Source organism: Cyanistes caeruleus, chromosome 10, assembly GCF_971803275.1.
Source record: "Cyanistes caeruleus chromosome 10, bCyaCae1.hap1.1, whole genome shotgun sequence".
Taxonomy (NCBI): Eukaryota; Metazoa; Chordata; class Aves; order Passeriformes; family Paridae; genus Cyanistes; species Cyanistes caeruleus.
In genome coordinates, this window is record NC_141710.1 from 24,457,777 (window position 1) to 24,472,871 (window position 15,095).

Consider the following 15,095-nt stretch of genomic DNA (forward strand, 5'->3'; position numbering starts at 1 on the left):
TTATTTTAATAAGCACTGAACTGAGTGTGAAGAGAGAGAGAGAGAGAGGAGAAAAGGTCACAAAACAATTAGGAAATGTCAGTCAAGAAGGAACTCCCTGTACCTTGTTGAGATTACCCAAGACATTGACAAGGTCATAGAGAAGGAAACCGGAATTATCCACTCAGAAAAATTCAAATGCTTTAAGTTTTCTTTGTGTTGCCTCTTTCTAACATGTTAAATCTCCGGATCACATTGGTCCAACACCAAATGAAACCTTGTTTGTCCATTCCCTTGGTGATGGAGTGAAGAAAGACAGTGGCTTTCCTAGCAGCAGAGGTACTTCTGTTTTTCCTGCACAATCCCCAATCAACTCAGTGATTCTACAGATATCTCCTACAGCACTGCCTTTTTCAAGCTTCTCCACAGAAAATTTTCTGTCTCACAAAACAACCCTCCGACAGATGAAGAGCTAAAGCTTGTTTGGAAGCTAAATCAATAACAGGGAATTAATTTTACTTTCTGGTTTACTACTCTTGCACCTGTTATTATTTGAAATATTTTGAAGAGGGGAAAAAAAAGAGGTGGTACATTTCCCTGTAACCTCTTCATTAACACTCCTGTTACCATCATTCAGTTATTTCAGTACTGTTGAAGATCTGTAAGGTTTTCACAGCCATTGAAAATTCTGTGTATTCTCCCTCCCCCCAGTCACTGGTGGGAGCAAAAGCTTTGTGTGACCAAAGCAAAATCACAGAAAGAACCAATTGTTCAGGGCCTGACCATTCCCATCAGTGCCTCTGGCAACTGTACTTGTTTGATTTTCAGCAGATTTCTATTTCAAATAGTAAAACAAGAACAGATTTTCCTCTTAATTCCCATTTGATTGCAGAGGGAATTCGTGTCAAAGGATATTCCTGGAGATTCAAATGAGCTGTTAGAAATGATGTCTCCTAAAGTGTTTAGAAAACATACAAACAATGTGCATTCTTTGGGATTCTTTGTCAGGGCAGATGCAACAATAGACCTCAGGAAAGATGAGCAGATGTTATTTTGCACACTCTTCATTTCAGAGGCTTTAGAAATTCATGAGGTCTTTTGTAGGTTTTATGAATCTTCTAATAACAGTGCAGCTGTTCCATTCAGAGCCTAAACTTGTCTTCAGACGTTTACTTGCATCTGCAGATGTTGAAGGAATGGCCACATTTGACAGGTTTGCAAGATATTCTCTCCAAAGGTAACCAGGCAGTGCCTGTAGATTCTGTGTCTTTCCCTCCTCCTATGCCCTGGATTCTGCTGTTCCATGGCTGGAATCCTCTGGTAATTCAGCACTGCATTGCCTCCATCCCTTTGGTGCAGAAAGCTCAAAGACAATTCAACTTTCTCAGAATACTTCCACTCTCTACGTGGGCAGCATTATGATTATTTTCCAATTTTATGGAAACAACCATTGAAGCTGTCAACAACAGCACAGAAACTCATGTACTGCCACACAGTAGTGTGTTCTCATTACATTCTGGTCAGGCAGGACAAATCACATTGCAGATGGTTTCACTGGAAGACGTGGATTTGATCAGCAAATGCACTGTGCTCAAGCTGACTGGACTGCCCAGAGCCAAGCTGTTTTACACCAAGCCTCCTCTGACACAGCCACCATCCCTTCTGGGTTGTGAAAGTCCAGATGGAATATTTAGATCTATGCTCTGTTGTCTCACCTTGCATTCATTTTAAATTCACTGATTGGTTTATTTAGCTCTTTATTCTCTTATTAACCTTGGAAAATGTTGCTCACTCTTATTCCTGTAGTAACTGCTGTAGCAATTGGATGCTCCCCAGAAAAATCCCAGACATTTCCAATATTGTGCTTGGCTCCTCTCCAAAGGTAGGACAGTACCTCACAAGCTTCTGTCTCTGCTCTATCTTGAAAATACCCTTCAGTTGCCTCTAGTGTTCCCTGAATGGGGCCAGTCGTCCCTCGGGATGTAAAGCATCATTCATCCAGCACAGGAACCACACAACACAATCCCTTTGTGGTCTTAGCAGCTCATTTAACAACTGTAACATTTATTGAACCAAAAGTATTTATGGTCTGCATCCAGTGTATTTATTCCTCAAATGAGAACTTATCTGCCTTTTGTGTTAAGTCCTGGCAGTGGAAGTGTACAGGTAAGTACTCACTGCTAAGTGTGAACTGCATTTGACATTCCTGAGCACAGAAGAGAGATGGAAGAAAACACATAATTCACTTAACAGGAAGAGTTACTTTCAGAAAACTGTTGTGAGGTGAAACAGGCTTGTTTTTGCCATGAAAGACAAAATGACAATGCTTCACTTGAAATAAGGGCACAACTAATGCTGTAATTACTGGCCTGTGGCAGCGCTGAAGTCTGTGGAGAGCATCAAACTTGGGATGGGGTTAAGGTGCTCTCAGTTCAAAGGAGGGACAGACCCTAAGGACAGAATGTGCCATTCTGAGCAATTAAAAACAGTGGTTGGGCAGGTCTTGACAAAATTTGAATATATAGACAAATGCACTGAGTGTCAGTGAATGAGAAATCTCACCCTGGATTTCCCCAGCAACCTCAGTTTTCCTGGAATTAAAAACCAAGGCAGCAAATGCACAGAGGAAGCCCTGGTTCCTGTGCCTCCCAGAGAAGGAAGCTTGGTTAGCCCGATGATTAAAAATAGAAGAAAGAAGTAGAACAACAGAAAAAGAATATGAGGTGGGACTTCAGCTGGGGCCTGATCAAAGAGCTGAAGTGAGTCTGGGGGTTATCAGAGGGCAGATCCCCACTCTTCCTTCCTTCCTGCATCCCAGGGGGGTCAGAGGTGATTCCCACCTCGTGAGGCTCTCCCACCCTGCTGTCCCATGGGGGCTGTTTTTGCTGTAGTGAGTTATCCATTAAAAATGGGGAAAAGCCAGGCTGCTCTGCAGGGAGGTGACCCTGCAGGTCACAGCTACCCCGTGCAGCCTCGGCTCTGCTTTCAGCCTGTCACAAAGATCCCTGTGCAGAGCCCCTGAGGACACCATGTCCCAACAAGCACAGCAGCTACATCCAGAGGATGTGGAGATCCAGAGGAAATGTGCTAAAGCCATTAGAGGAAATCTGACAACCAACACTTCCTATTTTCCTAGATCTTCTACCCAGAGCAGCAAGCTGCCAGGTGGTGGACTGTATTCCAGCCGGGAATAGACTGACATGCTGCTATTTTGTGTTTCCCTGAATCCCAGTGGATACTAGCTGAAATGGTAACTATTCTGATTAACATTCACTTCATGATTGCAGAATAAAGGAAAACAGCTTTTCCTTCTCCTCTAAAGACAGTGCCTGCTCATTAGAGTTTGGGATGTCCATATGTTTTCCAAACTCAGGCTGCAGCCCTGCATATGGAAATGCTGGTAATAGCTTTTACAACTAATTATTTGAAGATACTTAGGCTAATAAAATTATTTTGAAGAGATATCCTGATTTTGCCAGGGAAATCTGACTGTGTCACTGAGGTGGGAGATGAACAGCTGAGCTGTTCAAATTCCTCAGGAATTTGAGGAGTGACATAAGTAATGGTTTTCAGTGAGCAGAAATTTGTAACAGCTTTTGTACACTTCTGGGCCCCTTTCCTTTACATGCCACCATCACCAAACACTTTTCAGCACTTGGAGAGGACAAAGAAAACAGGTGAGCTTTCTGTTAAGTGCTGAACATGAGGGAATGCTTCCCGAGCTCAGGATGAGCAGGAATGAGCTGGTGCTCTCCTGCAGATCTACACTCACTCCCTGCTTCCTCGGCCCTGGTGTGGCTGACACACTCCTGCCTGTAGCTGCTTCTTCCAGACACTCCAGGAAGTTGAGTGCTTGGAAAGAGAATGGTGTTAGAGAAGCTGAGCCTTTCTTTCTTCAAATACACTGGGGAGTGTCTCACAGGCATTCCCCTCTGGATGCAGAACGGGACCCAGCCCAGATTATTCTGTTGTGTGTCTGCAGCTCTTGAATTTGCAGCATAATTTAAAGGAAAACATGAAGGCATCTCTGGCAATAAAAGGATGCTAGTCCATAAAATGGGCTGGCAGTGTTTCAGTGATAATATAAGGAGATTAATAACCAAGAGGTGACACATTCAGTCTCTGACTCAAGTGAAGCTGGTATTTGATGAGAACACCACAAGCAGAAAGCTGTCAGCCAATCTAGCACCAAAACAAGCAGGAACCACATCAGGCTACTTTTAAAATATCAGGGCCCCTTACAAATAATCTCCCAAATCTGAAGCCAATGAAAAAGAAGCGCCCAGCTGGGGCAGCTCAGTTCCTGCAGCTGTGGCAAGCGAGGCCTGGCCAAAGCCCTGCCACTGACTGCCCTGGGGTCTCCTCTTACCAGAGACAGATGCTACCTCTGCCTGCCTGGGGGAAGCAGGACAAGAGAAAAGGGAAATTAAGAATCTAAAAAATGTCTTTACTTACATAAAAAAAAAAAAAGAAAAAAAAAAAGAAAATGAGAAAAAACAAACCAGGAAACTTTACCTTTATGCTTCCAATGCTTATTTTTTCTTTCTAAGAATTAAATCCTCAATATACTAATGAAAGGCCTGAGAATGTAGCTTCAAAGGGCTTTGTCCTGACATTATTTCAATGTAATAAGCACTGGCAAAGCTAGTCTATAATCTTGATTAAAAAAAAATAAATCTATAAATAAACAAGTGTGGTTGATGAAGCAAAACTGCGTTTCCAGCAGAGGCATACACTCAACCACAGAATAATAAAGAAACAAAAGACTTGATCCAGAACTTTCCAAAACATGTTGTCACTGTGCCTTGGGGCTTCAGCTGCTGGCTCCAGTCCTCTTCCCTTTGCAGCCAGCTCCAGAGGAACTCCCCTCGCCGGTGCAATCAAACCCAGATTGACTGGTTTTTGGAAGAGACTTATTTTTATCGTTCCCTTTCATTTCAGGCACTTCCCCAGTCCCAGACTCGCCGTCTCTCCCAGCTGGCCCCAGAGGAAGGTCCTGTCCTGCCTGGGCTGGGCACAGGCTCTGCCCGGGATGGGAGCCACAGCTGCTGTTCCACACTCTATTTTTAGGTCCAACATTTTCTTGAGAAAACGCCTGAAGGATTCAGTAAGGCGGCTTTTCCTCTCGGACCCACGCTGCCACATCGGATACAGCTGGAGCGGGCATCCTCAGAGAGTAGGGCTCCATCCAGTGTCTGCAGGATGAGTTACTGACAGCTCTGCTTCCATTTATAAATGAACCCTCAGAGACCGCTTCCACAGCAAAGGAAAGTCATCCTCTTCAGTAACAGAACCAGCAGTAACAGCCAGAACCCTCAGCACAAGTCTCAGCTGCTTTGCCTGACAGGCAAACATCCAGGGGTGCTCCCAGCCCTTCCAGCCCTGTCTGCATTCAGACAAGGCTGGAGAGAGAATGTGATGATGTTATGAGCAATAAGTGATCAGACTTTTCAGAAATAGACCACAGGGACATTCTTGGGTTTGAGTTGTTGGATTTTTTTGGCAAAAGATGTCTTTTGAGTTTATCAGATTCAGGATTTGATCCTGCTGCTTTAAAGATGTGAGTCTAAGCATAAGGATGTGCAAGCATTGTTAAGCACAGCTTCCAGGTTCCTGTCTTACAATGAAAAATACTCTTCAGCCTTTTGATATGTAAAAGCATGTTTCTGGAGTGAATATTGGGATGTTCTAAACCACACTGCAGTACAATCAGGTATGGCCCAGTCTGGAAACGCTGCTATCAACATAACACAACTAGATAAGCATATTTATCTACATGAAAATTTGTCCTTTAATCTTAGTTCCACCCCTTAAAATGTAGGTTGCATCTTAAGCTGTTCTGTGCTGTCGGAATAGGTGAAAGGAAGCTCCTTTGTACTCCTCATCTCTCATGCACAGAGCATTAGCACGTGCAATTAGGCGTGACATTTGGGTAAATATTGCTAGTGTTAACAGCCAAAGAACCCAGGAGACAGCGAGCAGGGAAAGGAAGGGGAACAAAGCCCTGCCGAGGCAGTTTTGTGCTGGCAAAAGTAACATACAAATCTGTGGATTATCATTTTCACCTCCACCTAGACTAAACTCCTGATATGTTGTCAGTTGTATTTACTATGACTTTTACTCTTCATATTCAGCATTAACCTGGATTCTCAGGCATTTTATAAAACCCCAGCTACTTTCTGATTTCAATATCCTGAAATTCTTACTTTGTATGTACAGAATACTCATACTCACCAATTTTATCTAACACTGAACAGTTCAATACTAATGAGAGGCTGAGAATGGGGATGCTCCTGTTTAAAGTTTGCACAGAGACAAAACAAAAATGCAAAACTAATACCTGTATGCACAGATTTGCTGCTGGGCACCATTGGTTTAAAGGCTGTGCACTCTGACACGATCATTCTATCACCAAGGACTGGACTGCAATCCCTTCATGCTTGCTGGGAATTCACACCCTGCGGATTTTCTGCCATTAATTACAGTTGGGTTACTCAGCACCACAGCTCTGGGCGGTGCCTGTGCTCAGATCTGGGTTACTGGAGCTCGCCCTAAGGTCTTTTCCAAGAAGAAAAGATACAGGTTGCACTCAATTCTGAATGGCAAACTGCTTTAGTTTGTCTTTTAAAGTGACACAAAGAATATTTTATCTGCACATTAAGAAAATGTGCCCAAACCTTCCCCAAAGGTACCCAAATTACCCTGTACGAGTGATTTGGTTGCTCAGGGTTTCTACTGTGAAACCACACAAGATTTGAGACTGAACAGTTTCGATGCCCTGTTCAGTGCTTCCAGAGCAGAGACTGCTGGAGCTGCAGAGCCCATCCATCGTGGCTGGCTCACCTGCTGAGGGTGGCCCAGGAAGCCAAGACACTTCTTTCCAATGGCCACTTTGCAAAGCTGTGCTCCTCTTTACAAAGGACTGAGCTATTTTTTTTTTTTTTTTTCTCTTTTGTGGCCTCCAGATGTTTTGGGGTAAGTTTTGAACATTACATATTGTATCCATATTTATATTTGAAATAAAAACACACGAAAGATTTTAAAATAAAACTTCTTGCTGGTTGCTGGAGATGATTAACAGTGTGTAAAGACTCCAAATTGAGAGAAACTGGGCTTTCAATTTTCATTCTGGTCAGTGTTGCAAAAGATGTGCTTTTAGCTTTGTTTTAATCAACTATGAATTTGATCTTTTTTCTATTAATAAATGTGAGCTCCAGGACCACCACCACCAACTTCAGCTCCAATTGCTGAGATCTCACACCATCACCAGAGAAGGCCTGGTGTCAGAACATGTAATATTCAATATCTATTCTCATATTTGTAAACTGTAAGTGTTTAAAAGTCATAAGCTTTTTTCCTGCTAAACCTGGCTTTTGGAAGTGGGGAGCAGTGGACACTGTGAGCTGCTCACACCATCATCTCATGTCAGGCTGAGGGCACTGGGGATGGACCTCCCTGAGAAGTGCACTTTCAAAATGCTGTTCTTGGGATCCTTCACCAAAGATTCTTAAAAAACCTGATGTGTCATGCAAGAAGATGAAATGTAAAAAATTTCTAACTCTTTTTTTTCACTTCAGAGAAAACTGCATCCGAGGCTGGAAGCAAACACAGAACAATTTCCTTTCAGAGAAGTTGTTCCTGTCAGCTTTCACACTGCTGAATCCTTAATGGCCATAGGATAGACTTGCAATGGTGAGTAAGTTTAGGTTTGAGACATAATTTAATTTTCTACCAAACTCCTGGTTATTGTGGTGTTTCACAAGTGTCTGGAAACTTTTCCCCACTCTCAGAGTGGGAGTAAGAGGCTCATTTTCTGCAAACCCCTGAAGAAGTTCTTGCAGAGTTCCACCAAGCAGCCACGGGTAACACCCAGTCCCCTTTTCAGCCAATTTGTCTCTGTTCAGAAACTCGCATGTGCAAACCTTGTTCGTGGCACAGCTCCAGCACCATCTGCTCCCCTGTCTCCAGAGCACAGGCAGCGAGGAGCTCTGACAACTGAGGCTGGAACATACGGCGTGTTTATAGCACAGAGCCACTGCACACGAGCAGGCCTTGAACGAGGGTGAGATGGTTTGCACTGTCCTTTCACATTCCTTTTAGTATTTTCTGCTGTTTTGGTTGAGTACATTGGCTGTTGAGTTTAAAATTCAGAAAAAAAAGAAAAAAATTCCTTGATGTTTCTTTAAAAAAACTACACACGTGTATTCAAGGAAGCTGTGTATTCAAGCTTCCACTTTGTGTGGAAAAGGACAAACAGGGAAACAGAACTACTATTTTTAATACTCAAATATGTACATCCAAATTATTCTGGCACAGGAAATGATTTGAAGAGTTACAGAACATTTGAGTTGTGCAGAATGGAGTTCAGCCCTAGCTGTGGCTCTGCATTCAGCAGAGGGAAGGGGTGGACTGTCTCTGCATGGACACCTTGCTGTGCAGCCTCTGGAATCCCATCCACAGATTGCTGTGCACAGGAGGGAGCTCTGGAGTCACCGCCTGGGCAAGGCAAGGCCAGCTGAGCCGCCCAGTCTCCTGTGGTAGCTGCCAGAGACATAAACAACAAATAAAGCACTCCCTGTCCCTTATCATGTGCCCAGCTTGTGAGCCCAGCCCTGCCCTCCCAGACGAGAGCCATGGAAAGAGCGGATGATGCTCGACAAACTACAGCTCTGCCTTGCTTGGAGCCCTACTGAAGGCCATATTTGTTCTTGAACAACCACTCAAATACCACGTTTAACATCATGAGAGTGGGAAAACGTTCTTAATGTGAGAGAGATCCATTCTATTCACTCTTTCAGAGCTTCTTCCACAGCATTTTTTGACTGTGACAAAAACATTGCTTGGATTCTCCTGAAAAGCATATGACCTCCAATAGTAAAAGGGCTGCTTAAAGAAAGAGGTTATTTCTACAGCAGCCATCAGTTGTTATGGATGGTGATTTTACAGCACATGGAGAAGGAACAAGGAAAGAGCCAGCAGCTCTGCAGGCAGCGTGGCCAGCCCAGGGCAGATGTGGCACCTCTGTGAGCACCTGAGGGCTCCAAGAGAACGCTCATTTTCACCACAGAACTTCTGTACCTGGCACACAGAGCTGCACCCCAAACAACGTGGGGCATCTGTTCTAGCACAGAATAAGATACAAAACCAGGGAGAAAGCTGGGTACACTACCTGTGTGTTTGCTCGCTACTGTTGAGTTTGGACAAACCTATTGGGAACCGGGAACAGTGAAAAACCTGTCAGTATTTACAAGCTTCTGGAACAGCTCCATTCCTTAATCATTTCTAAGCTCCAAGTAAGCAAGAAAGGACAAATGAACAGCTCTGACAACATAGTGACTGACAACGTGTTAACATTTTTAAAGCACTCCAAGGGCGCTTTCCAAATAGGTTTTGGAAGGTGAAAGAAATGAACAGAATGCGGTGTGTGCAGCCAGAAGCACCGTGTGATGGCAGCTTCAGTGATTCTTCTGCAGTACTGAACATTCTTTGACTTGCAGAAACTCAAACAATCTGTCTCTGAAGAAATAGCTCCAGGATGTTGCGACAGGAAGGAAATGGACTGTGTAAATGCTGGAGCATCTTATGGAACTGAGAGATGCTCTGCCTAAGGAAAACTGATTGGGAAACATTTAAGTAATCCACGTGTCCAAAGAACAGGATTGATATGCTCTGGAGCACAGAAAGCGGATAGAGTTGAAATTACAAAGAGACATACATCTGCAGCCCTGTATCCATTGCAGTCACCTGACATGATGCTATTTGCTGTGTGAGCTGTGATGTAGCAAAGTACAGCCACAGACAGGCCCTTCACTGTGCCCCAATGTTAGTTTTGATGTTTAACCCACCAGCACTGAACTCTGGGAATAAGAGGGGCTGTCCAGGTTAATTCCTAAAGCAAAGTAGGAAGGAGCAAAGAGCAAGTGCTCCATGAGCAGTTATGGGGCTTACCAAGGCCAGTCTCCTCTACATTCCAAGCAAAGAACAAAATTAAATGCACTTGGAAATTCAATTTGACAGCTGTGAGCACTGCACTATTCCCACTGGAATGGGACCATTTTGTCCCCAAGAAAAGTCCTGAGTTTCTTGTAGGTGTTGAACTGTAAATATTGAAGCTGCATTGACCAATGGTGTCCAATGAAAAGGGAATTTATCCACTCTAGGCACCAGCCAAAGCCTATAATTTTTCCTCAGAAAATTCTCTGTTGATAGCTCTCACAAGAGCTTTCCCACGTTGATATTTTTGACAATGCTGCTTCTATTATCAGAATAAAAAACACACCCATTTTCACTATTGTGAGTGTTGCAACCACAAATTTATTCTCTCTATTAAACTGTCAGTAACTTTTCACTGAAAATGTTCTTATCTTCTGGAATCTGGCTGCCTCCATCTGAGCTGAGAAATAAGTGGAAATGATCGATCCAAACTCACAGAAATCACTAACTTGGTGAAGAATTTTCATACTGTGTAACCAGTGATACACCTTCAAAATGCTCCGTTTACCCACTACCCAAGGCATGTGCAGAGGGTGAACTTTTCTACTTATGTTCTAGCACTATCCACACATTTAGAGATGACATCTGACTCAAACTCACACAAACATCTAAGCAACAAGTTACTAACACACACACTGTGCTAACAAAACAGCAAAAGCAGGGGGGTGTTGGACTTTTTCTCTGAAAAATGAGGAACTGATACTTTGAGTAGGGCCTGAATTCCACATGCTCCTGGTCCTGGGGTTTGGCTTGACTTTTACAGCCCTCAATAGCATTTTGGTTATTTTTAACCAAAAACTTACTCATTATACCTGAAGGGCATCTTACTGAAGCAGGAAAGTTGTGGAATCATTTGGGAAACAAAGTATGTTGGGTTAAGTAGGAATTCTAAGAGCCAAGTGAATCTGAAAGTGGTAATACCTGAGAGTGCCATCTTGTGTTATTTCCGAAGGATTGGGGAGCGCTAGCTGAGAATTAGGTCCTGCAGCAGCTTCAGGAAGGCTCTGCCAGAAGGGCCATACAGAAATTCAGGTTATGTTTCATTGATTGATTGTAATCCAGGTACTGTTTGAAGTGAACAGTGAGTCACATCCACGACAGCTAACAGTCTATACACATGGCAGCCTACTACACTGGTGGGAAACGGTGCCAAAATAACTAAGAGGCAATTCCAAAACAAGCCAAGGCAGACCCGGATCCATATTTAGCTTGAAATTACAGAGTAGCAGGAAAAAATGCCAGGTTGTCAGCTTTTTATGCTTTGCTCCACGGATCGCTGGCAACAAGCACAGCTGGAAACCAAAGGTGGGGCAGAGGGCAGGGCAGGGTTTGGAAGGAGCCGGAAAGCCCAAGGTTGAAGTTAGTGGGGTGGAAGTTTGGGAGGTGGCTGAGGTCTGGGGAGGCAGTGTCTCTGAGGGGAGGGCAGTGTCTATGAGGGGAAGGCAGTGTCTCTGAGGGGAAGGCAGTGTCTCTGAGGGGAAGGCAGTGTCTCTGTCTCTGAGGGGAAGGCAGTGTCTATGAGGGGAGGGCAGTGTCTCTGAGGGGAAGGCAGTGTCTATGAGGGGAGGGCAGTGTCTCTGAGGGGAAGGCAGTGTCTCTGAGGGGAGGGCAGTGTCTCTGAGGGGAAGGCAGTGTCTCTGAGGGGAAGGCAGTGTCTCTGAGGGGAAGGCAGTGTCTATGAGGGGAGGGCAGTGTCTCTGAGGGGAAGGCAGTGTCTATGAGGGGAAGGCAGTGTCTCTGAGGGGAAGGCAGTGTCTCTGAGGGGAAGGCAGTGTCTCTGAGGGGAAGGCAGTGTCTCTGAGGGGAGGGCAGTGTCTCTGAGGGGAAGGCAGTGTCTCTGAGGGGAAGGCAGTGTCTCTGAGGGGAGGGCAGTGTCTCTGAGGGGAAGGCAGTGTCTCTGTCTCTGAGGGGAGGGCAGTGTCTCTGAGGGGAAGGCAGTGTCTCTGAGGGGAGGGCAGTGTCTCTGTCTCTGAGGGGAGGGCAGTGTCTCTGAGGGGAAGGCAGTGTCTCTGAGGGGAGGGCAGTGTCTCTGAGGGGAAGGCAGTGTCTATGAGGGGAGGGCAGTGTCTCTGTCTCTGAGGGGAGGGCAGTGTCTATGAGGGGAAGGCAGTGTCTCGGAGGGGAAGGCAGTGTCTCTGAGGGGAAGGCAGTGTCTCTGAGGGGAGGGCAGTGTCCCAGCAGCTGGGGAGGCTCTCCAGCCAGGACAAGCCCATGGCTGTGGCTCTGCTGTGTTCCAGGAAGGAGGGGACGGGAGCACGTTCCACAGCCAGCTGGAGGATGGCTAAAGCCACCAGCAGCCACAACAGCCAAAGGCAAATGTCTTTAGACAAGCAGAACTAATGAAAGGACTGAGGGCCGGCAGACGATCGCCGCCAGTGCCAAGGTCTCTGAGGAGAGCCACACAGCTCCGACTCTGTCCAGCTGAGCTGACAGCTTGTATGACTTTCAAATTCTTGCATTGGCAGAGATTTTTAATCATGACTTAGTGCTGTACTAAGCACTGGGAGAAGCAGAGGAGGGAACTGTGTCTTCAGACAGGTCCCACAAAAGCCTTTGGTACTTTCAGTTCTGCGGAGAATTGAAATGCCCAGCCAGGGCATTAACTTCAGATCATTCAAGTTGATCGTGGATATTTACAGTCTTCCAAACAGCATATTCCAAGCATACAATTAGCATGAGTCATTAATCCTCCCATCCCCTGACAGCACAGTCAGATCTCTGGTTTTCACACAAGGGAGTTGCAGTAGTCATACACTTTGACTCTGATAAGAAGGAAATTAAGTATTAAAAAAGAAGAGGTTTTTTGACTATTTAGCCACTTAGCTACAGATAAACACTATCTGTAGCATGGCCAGAGTTGAAATCCTCATTCCCAGCAGTGAGGGTACAGGCTACAGGCACCCCACAGCAACACTTTATTCAGGATGAGGGGTTCTGCAGCTTGGATTGTCTCTGTTCTGCAGCATTAGCGTGGTGTCTGCCTGCAGAACCCCAAAGCCACACGTCTGTGGAGGTGCTGCCCCACAACAACCCACAGACACACACTGGGGTTCCCCAGTGAGTGATCCTCACCATCCAACTCCTCTGGAAAGCCCCTGCTCTGTCCTGCTGGAGCTAAATACAAAGAGAAGTGGCCCATGTGCACTAGTTAGGAAAACAGCTATGAGTAGATGAACGCTAATCAGGGCTGCCATAACCTGATTTTGCGGATTACCTTAAGTACAATTTAAATGACAGGTTTTTATTAAGGTTCCTTTCTGATGATCTTGATTCTTAAGCTTATGCAGGGAGCAGCACACAGGGATCTTGATCCCATCTGAAGCCTCTGGAATTACTGGGATACAAAAGAAATAAAACAGTACAAGGCCAGTACAGCACTGAAGGTTTAGCCCTTCACAAAATCAAGACCATCTGATATTTTTAAAGAAATATTTTTCTTACTTTTCAACAGTTATTTTTACCAACATATTTCCCAAGAAAATGGATTTTTTTCTACTATCTGTTTATAATACATCAGTATATGCCCATGTCTTCATATATTGAACTTAGAAAATATTTTTTAAAATCAGTCCCTTACATATCATCAGACAAGGAAATGCAAATAGTGGAGATTTGTTTCTGTACTCATTTTCCACATTTAATATATCTTCTAAATTAGGGGTCATAAGCTGTAGCAAATACAGAGTTTAAAATCCAATTCATTAGCTCTATGAGCCAGCAGCAACCCTTATGATCATTTCAGGTACTGTAGAAAGAATGTAAGTGATTTGGGAAAGAAAATGTCTTGGATTTTAAAATCTATTTGCCACTTCTGCATTAAGCAACAGCTGTTGTCAGAGTTTTAATGCTAACTTGAATCACAGAAGAAAATGTTAAACGAGTGCTTTAAAATTCCAGTAGAATTGGAGTCCAGCTGTACTATGGAATACAAGTTTTCCTGTTCCTTCGCCAGATCAGCTGCTGAGGCTTTTGGAATAACATCCCTATCCGAAGGCCTGAGGCAATGGAACCTTTTCCCTACTACTGCACACAAACATGGGAGCTGTTTCTCTTTCAGATAAAAAGCCAAAACCAAGCAAAAGAATCTGCTGAGTGTCAGTTCATGGGCAGCAGTGCTTTCTGCTCCCAGCAGAGCCAGGAAGGAGCCCCAGAGCTGGGCTGAGCCCTTCTCACGGGGCTGCTGCACAAGCCATGCACTAAACCCAGGCAATCAGCCAGAAACAAACAAAAATATCACATAAAATTGCACAAAGAGCAGTGTGTATGTAGGTAGGAGTGCAAATCCTCGCTGCAAGCCATCCTGAACATTTTGCAGCTCAGGAATCTCGTGCCCTTCTGTCATTCTGCAGGCTTTGCTGCTGGATCTTGTCAGCTCTGGTGTTAACAGATGCTGATTACTCTTCTGCAGATCTTGTCAGACCCTGTTTGTACCCACTGCTCAGCCCTCACACACATTGTACTGGGAAATCATTCGGCCATATGGAAAAATACCACAGACAAGAAAGTGTTAAAAACCAGAAAGCCTTGGGAAAATCTGGCAAGTGGAAACATTTCCACTGTCTTTCTGACTATATGAAATTGCTGTAGCTTGGAACATGCCACAAAGCACATCATAAAACTATTAACACAACCTCTTGACATTTTGATTTCCAGACTCAGTGAGGTATGGTTGTTTTCCCTGCTAAATTCAGCCAGTTTATCTCTGAGTTCACCTCACTTTTCACCTGTAGCTTCCTTCATTCTCTTGCAATAATCCATCTCCACACATTCTTTCTCCCAGTTACTCTCCTCCTCCTTCTGCATCTCTACTATTTGAGGAATCTATTCAGTTTCCTTTGCTGGAACAATTGCTGATTTTTAATGCCTGTCCCTGTGTTCTGTGTGACAAGTCCTCTCTCCCGTGGTGGTCACAGACAGGACCCATGTGCACATGGAACAGTGGCCAGCAGGGGCCTGGAGCCTTTAGCTGTCCATGCCTGGGCTAGGTGAGCACCACACCACGTTTTGTCTCCTGCTGAACATCTTGGAGCCTTCTGGAGAGTGAAAAATATTCATCCTCTTTGGAAGATTTTTGACTATTTTCCCACTTTCAGCATACATAAAAATACTTCTGAAAGCTCCCC

The 15,095-nt window shown here is 44.6% G+C and overlaps 1 long non-coding RNA gene across 3 annotated transcripts in view; it reads left to right on the top strand.

Annotated features, from left to right (window-relative positions):
* LOC111933260 (uncharacterized) overlaps positions 1 to 10,334 on the top strand; it is a 38,806-nt gene extending 28,472 nt beyond the window's left edge. For 2 of the 3 annotated variants that reach the window (XR_015274487.1, XR_015274489.1), the window contains 5 exons: positions 3,116 to 3,229; positions 4,921 to 6,954; positions 7,557 to 7,671; positions 7,865 to 8,041; positions 8,296 to 10,334. This is a non-coding gene — a long non-coding RNA (uncharacterized LOC111933260). The remainder of the gene's footprint in view (positions 1 to 3,115; positions 3,230 to 4,920; positions 6,955 to 7,556; positions 7,672 to 7,864; positions 8,042 to 8,295) is intronic. The other variant, XR_015274488.1, reaches the window with a different exon arrangement.
* The last annotated feature ends 4,761 nt before the right edge of the window (positions 10,335 to 15,095 follow it).